This window comes from Neopsephotus bourkii, unplaced genomic scaffold, assembly GCF_033783945.1.
Source record: "Neopsephotus bourkii isolate Nb327-2 ecotype Australia unplaced genomic scaffold, CSIRO-AGI_Nbou_v1 NB_1825, whole genome shotgun sequence".
In the NCBI taxonomy this organism is placed as follows: Eukaryota; Metazoa; Chordata; class Aves; order Psittaciformes; family Psittacidae; genus Neopsephotus; species Neopsephotus bourkii.
In genome coordinates this window covers 8,897,110-8,911,415 of record NW_026902298.1, presented here as the reverse complement: position 1 = coordinate 8,911,415, position 14,306 = coordinate 8,897,110, and the positions used below count along the sequence as shown (strand labels likewise).

The window sequence follows — 14,306 nt, the reverse complement described above, 5'->3', positions numbered from 1 at the left end:
GCCTACAGCACACAGCTTCTAGCAGACCTGCCCGTCACAGAGATTTTGGAATCTTGTCTTTAAAACATGTTTGGGATGGAAAAAAAACCTCCAGTGAATGCACTGTCCTGTGGACAGTTTCATTAAAAACCCAAATGATTTCTGGTGACAGATTTGAAGTGAAGTTGGTGTCTTAGTAGAGCTGAAACCTGACTGAAATGCTCTGCTTGCCCTTAGGAGGAGCCTGTCTCTATACATTGACTATACAAGGGACAAAGGAGCCTGGCCTCCTGGCTTGGCTTGGCCAGGTGAGGTGCTTGGTGGTGGATGTTGTGACTGAGGAACGAAGTAGCAAGAGTAGATGATCTTAAGGTCATTTCCAACCCTAACTGTTCTATGATTTTATGATTCTATGGTTCTATAATACAGCTGAGCTTGGATCTGTGCTAGAGGGCCAACCTGTGATCTCAGCAAAGTGGTTAGAGTAGGAAGCAAAAGAAGGGAAAGCCTGTTCCCAATTTCTTTCCATGCTGTCATCCTCTGTCCCACCTCTTGCCACATCATCAGATGTCTGTACAGCACTGCATGGAGCTTGTTTGCAGCATACCCTCTACAGCTCTGGTGTAGCTTTCTACACCTCTGGTTACCTCCCAGGTCATAGGCTCCATGGTGGACTATCACCGGGCCAGGTAAGTGACCAGAGTCCCCCCTGCAGTGTTCAAGGCCAGGTTGGACAGAGTCTTGGGCAACATGGTCTAGTGTGAGATGTCCCTGCCTGTGGAAGCGGGGCTGGAGCTAAATGATCTTAAGGTCCTTTCCAACTCAAACCATTCTATGAGTCCATGGTCTTGCACTGCAGGTATATGAGTCTCTGCTGTTGGTTCTTCTCTGCCACTGGGCCTGGGGAAGCTACACTGAAGACAAGAGCTATGTGTGTACATGATGGTCCTTGAATTGCAGCAACACAAAGTTAAATCTTGTGAAATGCCAGCTTTTAAGCTGCAATTCAGAGGCAACTCTAACCTGCATCTAGAGACAGCAAAACCACCTGGCTCTCACAGCAGACAAGCCTTCATGATCTTCTCCTTTAAAGCATGTTCAGCAGCAGATAAAGCAGAGAAGCCAAACAGTTCCCAAAGGCATTCAGTGTTTTAACAACACCACCATCAGTGAACAAAAAGCCAGTTGTGGTAAAAGCATCATGTCTTTGCTTTTTTTAGATCGTAAACCTTGGCTAAATATCATTGCATGAAGTCTTCTTTCATTGGATTCCTTGTGTTTGTAAGATCAAAGCCCCTCAGGATGTAACAGGAATCTGGATACTCATTTTAATAAAGAGTGGCTATTCAAATAACTCAAAAAGAAAAAAAGCACTAAAATCCACATCCTGATGGGAGAACATATTTATTCTCTCTCAGTTGTTTTCAGCTCTGCAAGACGAGTCTCAGAAGTGCCTTTCCCACATCAAGTTTGTCTCATTGTGTATCCCAGCTATTCAAGTTGAGATGGCATGAGGCAGATTTTATATGGACTTAGGAGTAGACCAGATGGAAGCAGAGCTACGCCAGCAGCCCAAGAAGATCCAGAAGTGCTGTGCTGAGAGGGAGACTCAGCAAGGGCTGTACTTGGAGCCCCAGTGGCATCAAAGTGCTCACCTCAAGACCCCTAAGGGAAAGCTTGGTGGTCCAGGAATGCTTTCTAAAGTAGCTCAAAACCATGCACTCCTGTATGCCCTCGACTCTCAATCCTGCCACTCAACCCTTCCTGAGATGTTGATGGAGATTCTCCTCATATGCCATAAGCACTCCTCTTACTTCCCTTAACATAGCACAGCATCCCAGTGAGTGCTTCCTTGGATCAACAGCCTCCCATCTGACAGAGCTAGCTGGGGGAGCTAGAAACATCCCGTTCAGCAACACAGCATCATCCACAGCTTGATATCCACCTTCTTGTCAAAGTGAGGAGCTCAGGGTGTTACAGAGAGAGGTTGGGGTAGGAAAAGAAGTTGATAAATGGTCTCCCTCTGAAGTCCTAAGCAGAGAGTGTGCCTGAGTGAAAGCCATAAAGCAAGCCCTTCTCCCACCACTGAACTGACAGGAAAGCATGCTGAGGGTCAGGCCTTTGGTGGGTGATTCATGGCTGAGGGTCGTATGGGTTAAAGATTCTCATCTGAAGGGGATTAGGCGTTTCCAAGGAAGCACAGCACTTCAGTGCCTACAGCATTTCCCTGAAGCTTTTGGAGCCTCAGACCCACTTAAGACCTACCTCATTATTCTGTCTTACCGCATGAAAAGTCCATCATGGCTTTGGCAGGAGGTATGGAGGGTGCATGGTGCGGGGCACACGAAAGGAAAGCATTTGAAAGGTGCCAGTTCCTTCCATCCAAATACATGTGGGTGCAGGCGAAGCCAGGCCAGCTCCTGGGAGTCCCCTTGGTAATACGTTCATCCATCTGATAGCCTGATACTTTGCTGTGCAACTGCACCTTCACCCTGCCTGATGCAAACCAGCACAAAGACACATCCTACATGGTGGCAGCTCCTCCAGAGAAGACAAACATGCATGTGAACACTGAACACAGACCTGGCTCTCCAGACATGGACGGAGTGGGCTCCATTGGCCCTTATTTGCGTCCTGAACTCTCCCTCTGCTCCTCTCTCCTTTTCAACATAGAATCATAACATGATAGAATAGTTTAGATTGGAAGGGACCTTAAAGCTCATCCAGTTCCAATCCCTTGCCATGGGCAGGGACACCTTCCACTAGGGCAGGTTGCTCCAAGCCCTGTCCAACCTGGCCTTGAACACTGCCAGGCATGGAGCATTTACCACTTCTTTGGGCAACCCATTCCACTGCCTCACCACCCTCTCAGTAAAGGATTTCTTCCTTATATCCAACCTAAAGAACCTTCCTTATATTTAACATCAAAAGCTTCTCCCCTAGAAAGGTGTTTTCTGATGCTTTGCATTAAGTTCACAGTGTCAAATTAGAATGTATTGGGCAACTACAAGATGCTGAGGCTGTTAAAGCTGTGTGTGTGCATATGCACATGCACATGTGTGTGTGTGTGTACGTGTGTGTTTAATGCAGGGCTTTACAAAACTATCAAGCACTCTTTAAAGTGCCATAAAATTTAATGCTCAATAGGGAAGCCTAAACAAATGAAGCTGCACTATAAAATGTTTAGTGTTTCTATCGCTTTCACTTTGAACATGAAGATTTACTGAAACTCACAAGAGGGATTTCTCTGTCCTTTTCTCTTCCTTATCCTTTCTCCCTTTGCCTTTTTAATTCTGGATTCCCAGAGAATTTAACATGGTTTTTGTACGGGAATATCTCCAAATCTCTGTGCACTTGGTTCCAAAACATGTTGCTGTCTGCTACTGAAGGGAGCTGCTTGTTCTCTGATTGTTCCTTGGCAATTATGCAGCTGAGATCAAAATACAAGAGCACTACTCTTTCATCTACCCCAAAAGCCATGCCATTTAGTTATTTTACTGTGTAAAGAGACTGCCAGAAGTGCCTGGTGCAACTCTTACCCTCGTCCTGTTGTGATCTGGTCTGCTTTCATTGTGACTTCAAACACAGATCTCACAGCATAATCCATGGACAGCCAAAGTGCACCCTAAGGTCTCCTAAGACACAAGCAATGGGGACATTTTGTAACTGCCCAGTGAAGACATCAACATAGCACATCCTTGTTACTGTCAATAAACTCAAACATGTCACTTCCACCTCACTTGCACATCTCTCAACACGCTCTTTCTAAAGTAAGGCAGGTTATGAGCATTGGAGGTGCCCTTGCTGCTGGGAGAGGACTTCTCAGGTAACCTGCATAGAACAACATAGTTGAGTGTGGGTGTGTAAAGTTAGGCAGTCCAGTGAATTACCTACATTCAAGGGCAATGGGGGTTAGATATTATCTCTAGCATCCTGACTGAACAGTATCTCAGCCTTATGATCCTCACTTGTACTCCAGGGGTGGCAACGTTCACCTTCTTCTGGCATAAAGCTTTTAATTTGCTCATTAAAGCTTGTGACATTTGGCTTCTCAGCACTGAGATGCAGGCTGAGATTGTCAGGGAAGACCAGGACACACTTGTGTTGTTTCCACCAATGGGCAATGTGGGTTGAATAAGTGTCAGTGAAGACTGTGAGCGATCATCTTCATCTCTTCTGGGCTGTGGCACAGTATTATGTAAATGTATGGTTTCATTTCTGTCCCTACTGTGATCCCTTGGGAGAAAAGATGTAGCCAGATGCCTTCATCCAAGTAATTTTTCCAAGTGAAAAATTATTGTTATGGATAATTGAATCCAGGAAATGGAATGGCTCCTCTTTTTCTAGACCTCAGAGAAGCCACAGCTCGTGACCTTTCCTATTATTTCAGCTGTGTATTTCATTCTCCTCAAGGGAACATTCCAAGGTCCCAGCCTTTCCTCCTGACTGGAACCCAGGAAAGTAGGGATTAAACCTTGCACATAATCCAGCACCCCTGTATTTGGACACAAGTGGCAGGAGTGTGTCTGGTTTCTAGCTTGCCTTCCATCTGCCCCAGGGCCTGAACTTAGCTGCAGGTTTCGGCATGAGAAGAGGCACGAAGTTCCAATGTGCACATCTGGAATTAAGAGCCGAAAATTGGGCTCGGTGCTGATAACGCTTTATTGACAGGAGATGAAAGTCTTGATTCCAATAACTTTCCGAGCTCCAGTTCCCACTGCTTTACGAGGTGTTACACACTTTGGTACCTTTGAGAGAGAGTTTGCTTCCCCTCCTTCTCTCCCACATCTTTATTGCTTCTGTTCCACAGACTTGAGTCATTAAAGTCTGAAATACTTCAGCGCAGGAGGGTACGGAAACCTCCTTTTCCTGAGCCCCGGTGAGAAATGTCAGCAGCCAGGTTATCAGAGAAGGATGGGCACGTCCGACTCCAGGACCAAAGTGCTTCCATCAGCCACTGGCAGAGCTCAATGCTAATGGCTCAGGTCAAACTCCACTTGCAAAGAGGACAACCACCTATGATATGTCCTTGGTTCATCTTCCTTCCTTTGCCCCCTGCATGGCACCAGCATGGAAACTCCCACAGTACCCAAAGAGGGCTCATAGTGAGATGGGGGTGGACACAAAGCAGAGGCAGAGGAGGGAAAAGTAAACAGGGCACTGTAGGAGGCATGGTGTGACTGTCATTCCCCATTGTGTGTTCTGGCACTAGCAGCATTGCGGGTGAGGCAGGACTCCTATGATCATGTCCTTACCCAGCATCAAGAATCAGATTGAAGGATACAAAGGCAGGGGGACACCGGCACTTCTGTCAACCATGTCTTACATAGCCCAGGTCATCTGCTTCCATTAGACCACAGAAAACCAAGACAATATCTGTGTTCTTGTTTCCCTTTGAACTGACTTCAGTTACCACTCTCCTCTGTGCTCTAGCCATGGGTTGAGGGGCTTCCTCCAGCTTGTCTTGCTCTCCTGCTGCTGGAAACAAGACCTAATAATAGTTAGTTGCTGTGAGGGATCCCAGTCCCTAAATCAGGAACTGGGATCTTTAAGATCCTTTTCAACCCAAACCACAGTGTGATACTCTGAAATTTTCTTGAGAAATTAAAATGCCTGGAAAAAAAGTTTGGAGTTTTCAGCCAAAAATACGGTATTTTGTCCCCAAAAACTTGCAATAGGATCTTTAGCCACCTGCCATAAGTCACTGTTCACTTTTAAGACCCAATGCCTTCAGTGACTCCTCATCACATATCACTACATGGGCATCATCTGATCTGTAGTCTATAGATGAGATCTCAGCATCTCATCTGTAGAGTTGGGGCATGAAGAACTCTTTACTGCAGCTCCCATTATGTAAGGCAATAACATACACATAAAACAGAAAAAGAGAAACATTTTCAATGTTAAGAATAATTGTGATGAAATGTTTCAATTTTAATGTTAAAACCCCATGTTTTCAGATTAGCTGTAGCTGCAGCTCTCTGATGGCACTGTTAAGGCTCCTGTTGCAACTGCAGGCAGCCTGTTTCCCCTGCAGGAAGCTGCTCCAGTATTTATTACAATACTGGGGTTATCTCCAGTGTTAACTAACAGCTTTCCCTAAGGAAGAGTGACTAAACTGTGATCCAGAAACCTTATCTCTTCATTTGCTGTCTCTTGCCCACTTCCTTTTTCTGACTTTGACTCCAAATTGAGCCAAACTGAATTGTCACTGAAGCCACAAGACTCTGAGCTTCCTCCTTACTGCTGAGCATCTCCTCCTGTAGTGATACCCACCCGTAGCTCATGTGGTCCAGTGCTTCAGAAGCCATGGAAAAAGAGGCAATTCGAAGTAGAATGAAATTCCCATTTTCCTGGCTGGCTTCAGAAACATGCAACCTCCATCAGGTCTCTGAGATGCTGCTTATCTGCAAGTTTCCCTCATTTGATCTGAAGATTCCAGTTGACACAGTCCTGATGCATTTGGGGAATAGATGCCAACTCTTTGGATTGCTTTTCCAAATGCTCACTGAAGGAGTTGGGTGGCTTTAGTTTTACACCAGATACCAAACAGCAGCTCCAAACATGTTAAGCTCTTGAGTGCTCACTTGAAAAGATCCCCAGAGAGCCCCATTGTGGAATCCTTTCCCTGCCTTCACAGATTTTATTTTAAGCTTTACAGCGAGCTTTTTGGTCTTTCCTGGACCTGAATTGTCTCTGGTCTGTCAGCCACATGGTGCAGATGTCTGCATCCCCTTCCCTGCCAGCATTCTCCCAGTTATTATTCCCCAAACCTGATCTTCTTGTCTGAGCCTCCATGTGTTAAGGATCCCTTTGGGACAACTTAATTACTTCCCTCTGCCTGTTGTGCATCCCTAACAGCTTGCCTGGCAAAAGCCAAGCTTTGCCCACAGTCAGATATTACTCTCAGAACTGGTTCATCCTGAGGAAAGAATTACCATTACATGGAATTCAGTCCTCTCACCACCTGGGTTAGTCAAATCTTCTATCCCTGCAGTAGAAGAGACCTAAAAAAGAGCCCCAAACCAGCTAGTGACCAACTCAAAACACCCAGAGATACTTCTTCAGCCCAAGTTAGGCCATGGAATTCCTTGTTATAGGATGTTTGGATGTAAATAGTACTAGAAGAGTAAATTGAGGGAAAAATTCATCTGGAGCTGTTAAATGTAAAGCTATTAAATAGCTGGAATTCTGGGCATATGTGCTTCAGATCTGCCTTGTTTGCCTTTCCCTAGGTATCTGTTATGCAGGTATCAAAGGGTGGCAGAACCTTTGGTCATCTTCTGTGTCAAAGGACTACACAGGCCCTTGTGTGTTTAGACTATGTTTCACTTTCAGAGGACCTTGCTGCTATTGAAAGCTTTATGCTTTTCCTCCTTTCTATGCACAACCACAACTCAAGAGAGCGACAAAGCTGTAGTTTGTGCACTGGGGAGATTCTTAGGACTATGGAATGGCCAAACCTGTTTTTGCACTAAAGGCAGGAGGATTGTCTCTCCCAAGGCTTAGCCTCTGCTGTAACTGGAAAGCGATGCTCCATCTCATAGAATCATAGAATCATAGAATAGTTAGGGTTGGAAAGGACCTTAAGATCATCCAATTCCAACCCCCCTGCCATGGGCAGGGACACCTCACTCTAAACCATATCACCCAAGGCCTCATCCAACCTGGCCTTGAACACTGCCAGGGATGGAGCATTCACAACCTCCCTGGGCAACCTATTCCAGTGCCTCACCACCCTCACAGGAAAGAATTTCCTCCTTATATCCAATCTAAACTTCCCCTGCTTAAGTTTTAACCCATTACCCCTTGTCCTATCACTACAGTCCCTAATGAAGAGTTCCTCCCCAGCATCCCTATAGGCCCCCTTCAAATACTGGAAGGCTGCTATGAGGTCTCCATGCAGCCTTCTCCAGGCTGAACAGCCCCAACTTTCTCAGCTGATCTTCATATGGGAGGTGCTCCAGTCCCCTGATCATTCTCGTGGCCTTCTCTGGACTTGTTCCAACAGTTCCATGTCCTTTTTATGTTGAGGACACCAGAACTGCACACAATACTCCAGGTGAGGTCTTATGAGAGCAGAGTAAAGGGGCAGGATCACCTCCTTGGACCTGCTGGTCACGCTCCTTTTGATGCAGCCCAGGATACGGTTGGCTTTCTGGGCTGCAAGTGCACTGAAGCCGGCTCATGTTCATTTTCTCATCCACCAACACCCCCAAGTCCTTCTCCTTGGGCTGCTCTGAATCTCTTCTCTGCCCAACCTGTAGTTGTGCCTGGGATTGCTCCCACCCAGGTGTAGGACCTTGCACTTGGCATGGTTAAACTTCATGAGGTTGGCATCAGCCCACCTCACAAGCGTGTCAAGGTCCCTCTGGATGGCATTCCTTCCCTCCAGCGTATCAACCGAACCACACAGCTTGGTGTCATTGGCAAACTTGCTGAGGGCGCACTCAATCCCACTGTCCATGTCAGTGACGAAGATGTTGAACAAGACCGGTCCCAACACCAGTCCCTGAGGGACACCACTCGTTACTGGTCTCCAGCTGGACATTGAGCCATGACCACAACTCTTTGTGTGTGGCCATCCAGCCAGGTCTTTATCCACTGAGTGGTCCATTCATCAAATTGATGTCTCTCCAATTTAGAAACAAGGATGTCATGTGGGACAGTGTCGAACGCTTTACACAAATCCAGGTAGATGACATCAACTGCTGCTTCTGTCTTTCTTTGCATTGCACCCACAGTCATATAATAAATAAATACTTAAAGCTTAAATTTATACTTAAATAGTTAGGAAAACTCTTTAAGCACAAAGCGTAAAGCACCATGCTTATGAAAGTACTATCAACCACTAAGAAAGGTATAGTCTCTTTTGACCTCTTCAGTCAGATCTCAGAACTCCTCTCAGCCTGTCATGTAGAAGAAGAACTGGATAATTCCAGATGTACCAGAGCTGCTCAGTAACCAATTGGTCAGAGCCATTCGGCATTTCTTCAGGATTTCCCCAGCATTACTCTCTGTATGAAGTATTCCAAGTACAGGTATTTATTAAACATGGAATCCTGATTTCAGCTAGCTCAAAAGCAAATCCCTGGCAACACCAGCATAAATTTGCTGTTTCTGCAAATAGATGTCTAAAAAAGGAAACAAAATCAGACATAGAATTGGTGAATCCTGGACAATTTTGTGTTGTAGACGTTGGTTATCCGAGATACACACATCTCAGCTCTGGTGTGAAACATTGCCTTTCCTTCTGGCTCCAAGACTCATAAACAAGCCATCCATTACACCACTTCTAACAAGCCTATTGCCTTCCCTTGCCAGTCCTAAATGAGGGAGCAACAGGTATTTGTGTGTCTGTCCTGATGGTCAAGGAATGATTCAAACCCTTTGCAACCATGATCAAGCAAACAAAAAGCAGCAAGTCAGGCAAGCTGCACCTCTGCTGTGGCTGGCTGCCATCTCCTGCTCCACTTTGACAGATGGGAAACACCCTGAAGCAAAATTAAGAGGAGCCCTCTTTATTCTGGGACTGCAGATTACTGTCAAACGTGAAGAGAGACAATTATTTCCATTGTGGAAAATGTGGCATTAACGAAGGAGCAGTTCCCCGTGCCTGGGCTTTGTGTTTTGCTTTTCTCTAAGGAAGTTTTCCTCTTTTTCTTTGCAGCACAAGCTTGAATTAAGTGGGCAGAGAGGCATTTAAATAAAAATATTTGTAAACGAAGTGGTTTTCCTGAACAAAGTAGATCCAGATGACAGAACAGTCTGTTGGCTGCAGCATCTCGGTGCCTGTCGTATGATGGCCCCTTTGTTTGATGGCAGGATGGAGGAGGCAGGGCGTTTTTAGAATCATAGAACCATAGAATGGTTTAGGTTGGAAAGGACCTTAAAGCTCATCCAGTTCCAACCCCCCTGACACCTCACACTAGACCATGCCATCCAAGACTCTGTCCAACCTGGCCTTGAACACTGCCAGGGATGGGGCATTCACTGCTGCTTTGGGCAACCTGTGCCAGGGCCTCACCACCCTCACAGTAAAGAACTTCTTCTTATATCTAACCTGAACTTTCCCTGTTTAAGTTTGAACCCATCACCCCTTGTCCTGTCACTACAATTTTGGCCACAAATATCAACAGACCTGAACTCAGTGAGGACTGTGGTAAAACTGATGTTATCTGGAGAGCCCAAATGTGCAAAAGATACCATGGAGGTGCAGAAGAACACCTCACTGGTGTCTGATGGATTTGTCAGAAGGCAAATAGACCCTGGCAGTGTGGTGGTGTTGTAATGTTGGAGGCACTGTGGATGAGCAGCTCCAGAGGCAGCATCAGCTCTAAACAGCTCGAGCAGTTCCTCAGGTTGCAATGAGGGTGCTGAGGCACTGGCACAGGGTGCCCAGAGAAGCTGTAGCTGCCCCATCCCTGGCAGTGTTCAAGGCCAGGTTGGACACAGGGGCTTGGAGCAAGCTGCTCTAGTGGAAGGGGTCCCTGCCTGTGGCAAAGGATTGGAACTGGATGAGCTTTAAGGCCCCTTCCAACACAAACCAGAGTTTCTCATTCCTCAGAAGGTCATCAAGGTGGATGCCCCTTCTCAAGGACAGCCAGCAGCTAAGGCTTCTCTGGAGCCACAGGTGATGCAAACTGAAAGCCCTTCCTTAGGGTGGGTCTAAGAAGTGCCCACCTCATTAAAGTTGTATTTCCATTGTTTTCATTGAAAATCTTCAAACAGGCTTCTCAGGGAAGTGTCCCTGGAAGTGTTCAAAAACATGTGGATGAGTCCCTCAGTGACATGGGTTAGTGGTGGCCTTGGCAATGTTGGGGGATGGTTGGACTTGATGATCTTAAAAGTCATTTCCAGCCTACCTGCTTCTATGATTCTGTTCAAAACCAAGCTCTAATCCATCCTGAAGACAAATAGAAGGAAAACCTTGGAAGTACAGGATGGGAAACACACTCCTTGCCCATCAACATGAATTATTACCCCAGGCTTGTACTTGCTAACACAATTCCTGCCCATGTTGGTCCCCTCCCATGGATCACCTCCGCAGTGGTGGTGGCTCCTATGGAGGTCTGCAGGGCAGCGCTGCACCTTGGACTGCTGCAGAGCTGTGCATGCCAGATGCAGGAGAGTGCCAGGTTCAGCTCTGTGAGCTGTTATTTTTAATTCTTAATAATGTCCTGAGGCTTTTGTGACTTTCCATTGTTCTTTTCTAGGGGGAACCATACTGCCAAGGTCTGTTCACTTGTTCTGGCTCTTTCTGCAAACGCCTGAAATGCCTTTTTTCCTCCCTATTTGTTCTCAGAAATAAAGCATCTCTGCAAATGGCACGTATCATCTTTCCCCCCTCCCTGTGTCTTAACCACAAATGTCTGACTCCTGACAGCTTCTCTCCTCCTGACTTGGTCTTTCTGCAGCGGCTCCTTGCATTCTCCTGTTCTGTCTGTACAATGATGATGAGGAAGGAGAACTAGTACAGAATACCTGCATGGACCACCCTTCCACATCATCAGGATGTACATCACCATCCACTGAGATGTGGGTCCTGGGCCGTCTCCCCCAGTCCCCATGAATTATATCCTATATTAAATTGCCCATCACATTACTGAAGACGACACTGGTGTATTTGATTAGTAAGGAAGCTCTGAAGGAACCCATCTGTCTTAGCATTTATCTGTTTCATGGGTTTTCTTTTGTCCAAAGGAACCGTTTACTCTGATGTGAAATAATGCGAGATCTGGTCTCGGGGATTTCAGCAGGAAGCTATCCTCCCTGAGCCTCATTTTAATCTCCTATTGTCATAAATCAGGAATAACCGCAAGAAAGTCAGTAAAATTAAGTTTGTGGAAACTGATGTACAAGACTTGGGGCCTCTGATTGCCACCAGCAATGGAGATGAGCTCACCCCCTGAATCTCTTCTCCCTCTGTACGCAAATGCCGCTGATCTGTTGAGACGCTCAGATGTGGGTTTGAGCTTTGTATGCTGAAATACAGCATCCAGGCTTTGGAAAGTGGCTCCTTCACATGATGTTACTGACCAGGTAGAAGATATTAGGACTTACAGGGAAAAAGGTCTCTTTTTGAGGGATGCTCAGGCCAAGCCAATAGAAATAGGAAATTCCAGTTGTGCAGAAAAGCTTTTGAACCTAGTCTCATTCCAACCAAGGTGCTGCAACACACTTCCTACTTGCATCTATTAAAATGATTGATATGGATCAGATTCAAGAAGCAAATCTAAAGGGTATTTCTGTGATATCAGAGCAGCCTGTTGCTATAGATGTGTGACCATAGGTGCACCAGGAAGCAGCATTTTGCCTTTTGTTCTGCCTACACATGAGATGTGGTCAGGAAAAATGATTTTACTTTTCCTTCTCTTTCAGAATGGCTAAAATCCGAGCTCAGTTTCTATTTTGCTTCAGTTGAATGGAATGGATTCTGATTAAAAGCTATGCTTAACTCAACTGCCAAGATGAGAAAATACTTGAAGATTTTGCTATGTTGAAAATATGAATTTAAGAATAGAGAAGATGCCATTTTTCGTTCGTTTTCCTTCAACATTTGATTTGTCTTGGACAGAAAGAATTGTCCACTAGCTTTCGTAGTCTGGGGAGATGCTGAGATTTCAGACCATGCAGGAAATACCGAATAATGGCATTTCTTCTTGCCATTCTCATGCTTTCACATTAAGGTTTGGCATGAGACCAGGTTTAAGTATGAAACACTGCCTGTCTGTCAAAGCTTTATGGTTCTTCCAGTGATGTCTGGGCACCTCATTGTTTTTCTTAAAGCCTGAGAGATGCACAGAGAAGTGACCTTTCTGCTTTTGTAACTTGTATAAATAAAGGGGCTTGGAAACTGCTGCTGGCAGCTCTGGGTGATGGAAAGCTGAAACTCCACTTGGTGAGAAATGCTCACTTGTAAAACGGAGATGTTGTTCTGAGTGGAAGTGAAAAGAACGTCTTCATTAATTTCCCTTCGACTAAAACACAGAAACATTTCCACTTGTAGCTGTCAGTGCATCATCTTCTGCCTGTATGGAGCTGCTCTGGTTTTATAGCCTTAAAACCAGAAGCTGCATGTTAAATGTGACACCTTGGTACATGCAGGAATATTTCATACACTTTGCAAATGGCCATGATGTTAGCCAGAACACTGATTTTGAAAGCAAAACAAAGGATGGGGAGCTGTGGGAGAGGGAATTGCTGTGCTGGGGCTCAGCACATCACTGGGGCAGAGGAAGGAATGGATGGAAGGAAGGACAAGGATCCCACAGCTGTGCCCTAATTCCTGCTTCAAACTCCAACCAGTCACGGCAAAGTCTTGCTCTCCACAGGAGATCTTGCTGCTCACTGAACGCTAGTGAAATGGTGAAATGGCAACAGCCCAAAACAGCTTTAGCCTGCAGAACTGGACACTGATTCCCTGCAGCCTTCCTAAAACTTAACCCCCCTTGTTGGGTTTGCTGCTATGTACAAGAGGGGCAGTCTCAGCTACATATCCTGATGGGGAGGGACTCTTCACTGGGGACTGTAGTGATAGGACAAGGGGTGATGGGTTCAGGCTTAAACAGGGGAAGTTTAGATTGGATATAAGGAGGAAATTCTTTCCTGTAAGGGTGATGAAGCACTGGAATGGGTTGCCCAGGGATGTTGTGAATGCTCCATCCCTGGCAGTGTTCAAGGCCAGGCTGGACAGAGCCTTGGGTGACATGGTTTAGTGTGAGGTGTCCCTGCCCATGGCAGGAGGGTTGGAAGTGGATGATCTTAAGGTCCTTTCCAACCCTAACAATTCTATGATTCTATTCTATGGAGCCTCAGGATGCTGCAAGGTTTAATTAATCCCATAATACTACCTGAAGAAGGGCAAATCCTCCCAACTGGCCTTGCTAGATTTGTTTTGAAAGCCTCCTAGACTGAGAAAAAGAAAGTGGCTGCTGATGTGAACATCTGACAAGAACATCTACCCATACCCATCCTCCTTCTAGTGGAAGGTGTCCCTGCCCATGGCAGGGGGTTGGAACTGGATGATCTTTAAGGTCCCATCCAACACAAACCATTCTATGACTCTATGACTTAGGGTTTTATAAATGGTCTGATCTGAAACCTTCCCTTTACATCCACTTAAACCATCCTGACAAGTGCACAAGTAGAGCAGCTTGTTTCCCCACATGTGTTTCCCTACTTATGTCCTCCTGTCTCACTCAGGGGTGTGAAGTGGAAACCACCCGTGGCCCTGGCAAGCCTTCGCTCCATGGCCCTTCTCCAAGGGGACAGGCTCCACTGCTCTCCATTGGGTGCTGATGCGGACTCCATCTCTTTTGTGATGG

General features: G+C 45.9%; 1 long non-coding RNA gene across 1 annotated transcript; it reads left to right on the top strand.

Annotated features, from left to right (window-relative positions):
* The first annotated feature begins 8,744 nt into the window (after positions 1-8,744).
* LOC133206947 (uncharacterized) lies at positions 8,745-9,706 on the top strand. The gene is made up of 2 exons (XR_009723905.1): positions 8,745-9,014; positions 9,304-9,706. It is a non-coding gene; the product is annotated as an uncharacterized LOC133206947 (long non-coding RNA).
* The last annotated feature ends 4,600 nt before the right edge of the window (positions 9,707-14,306 follow it).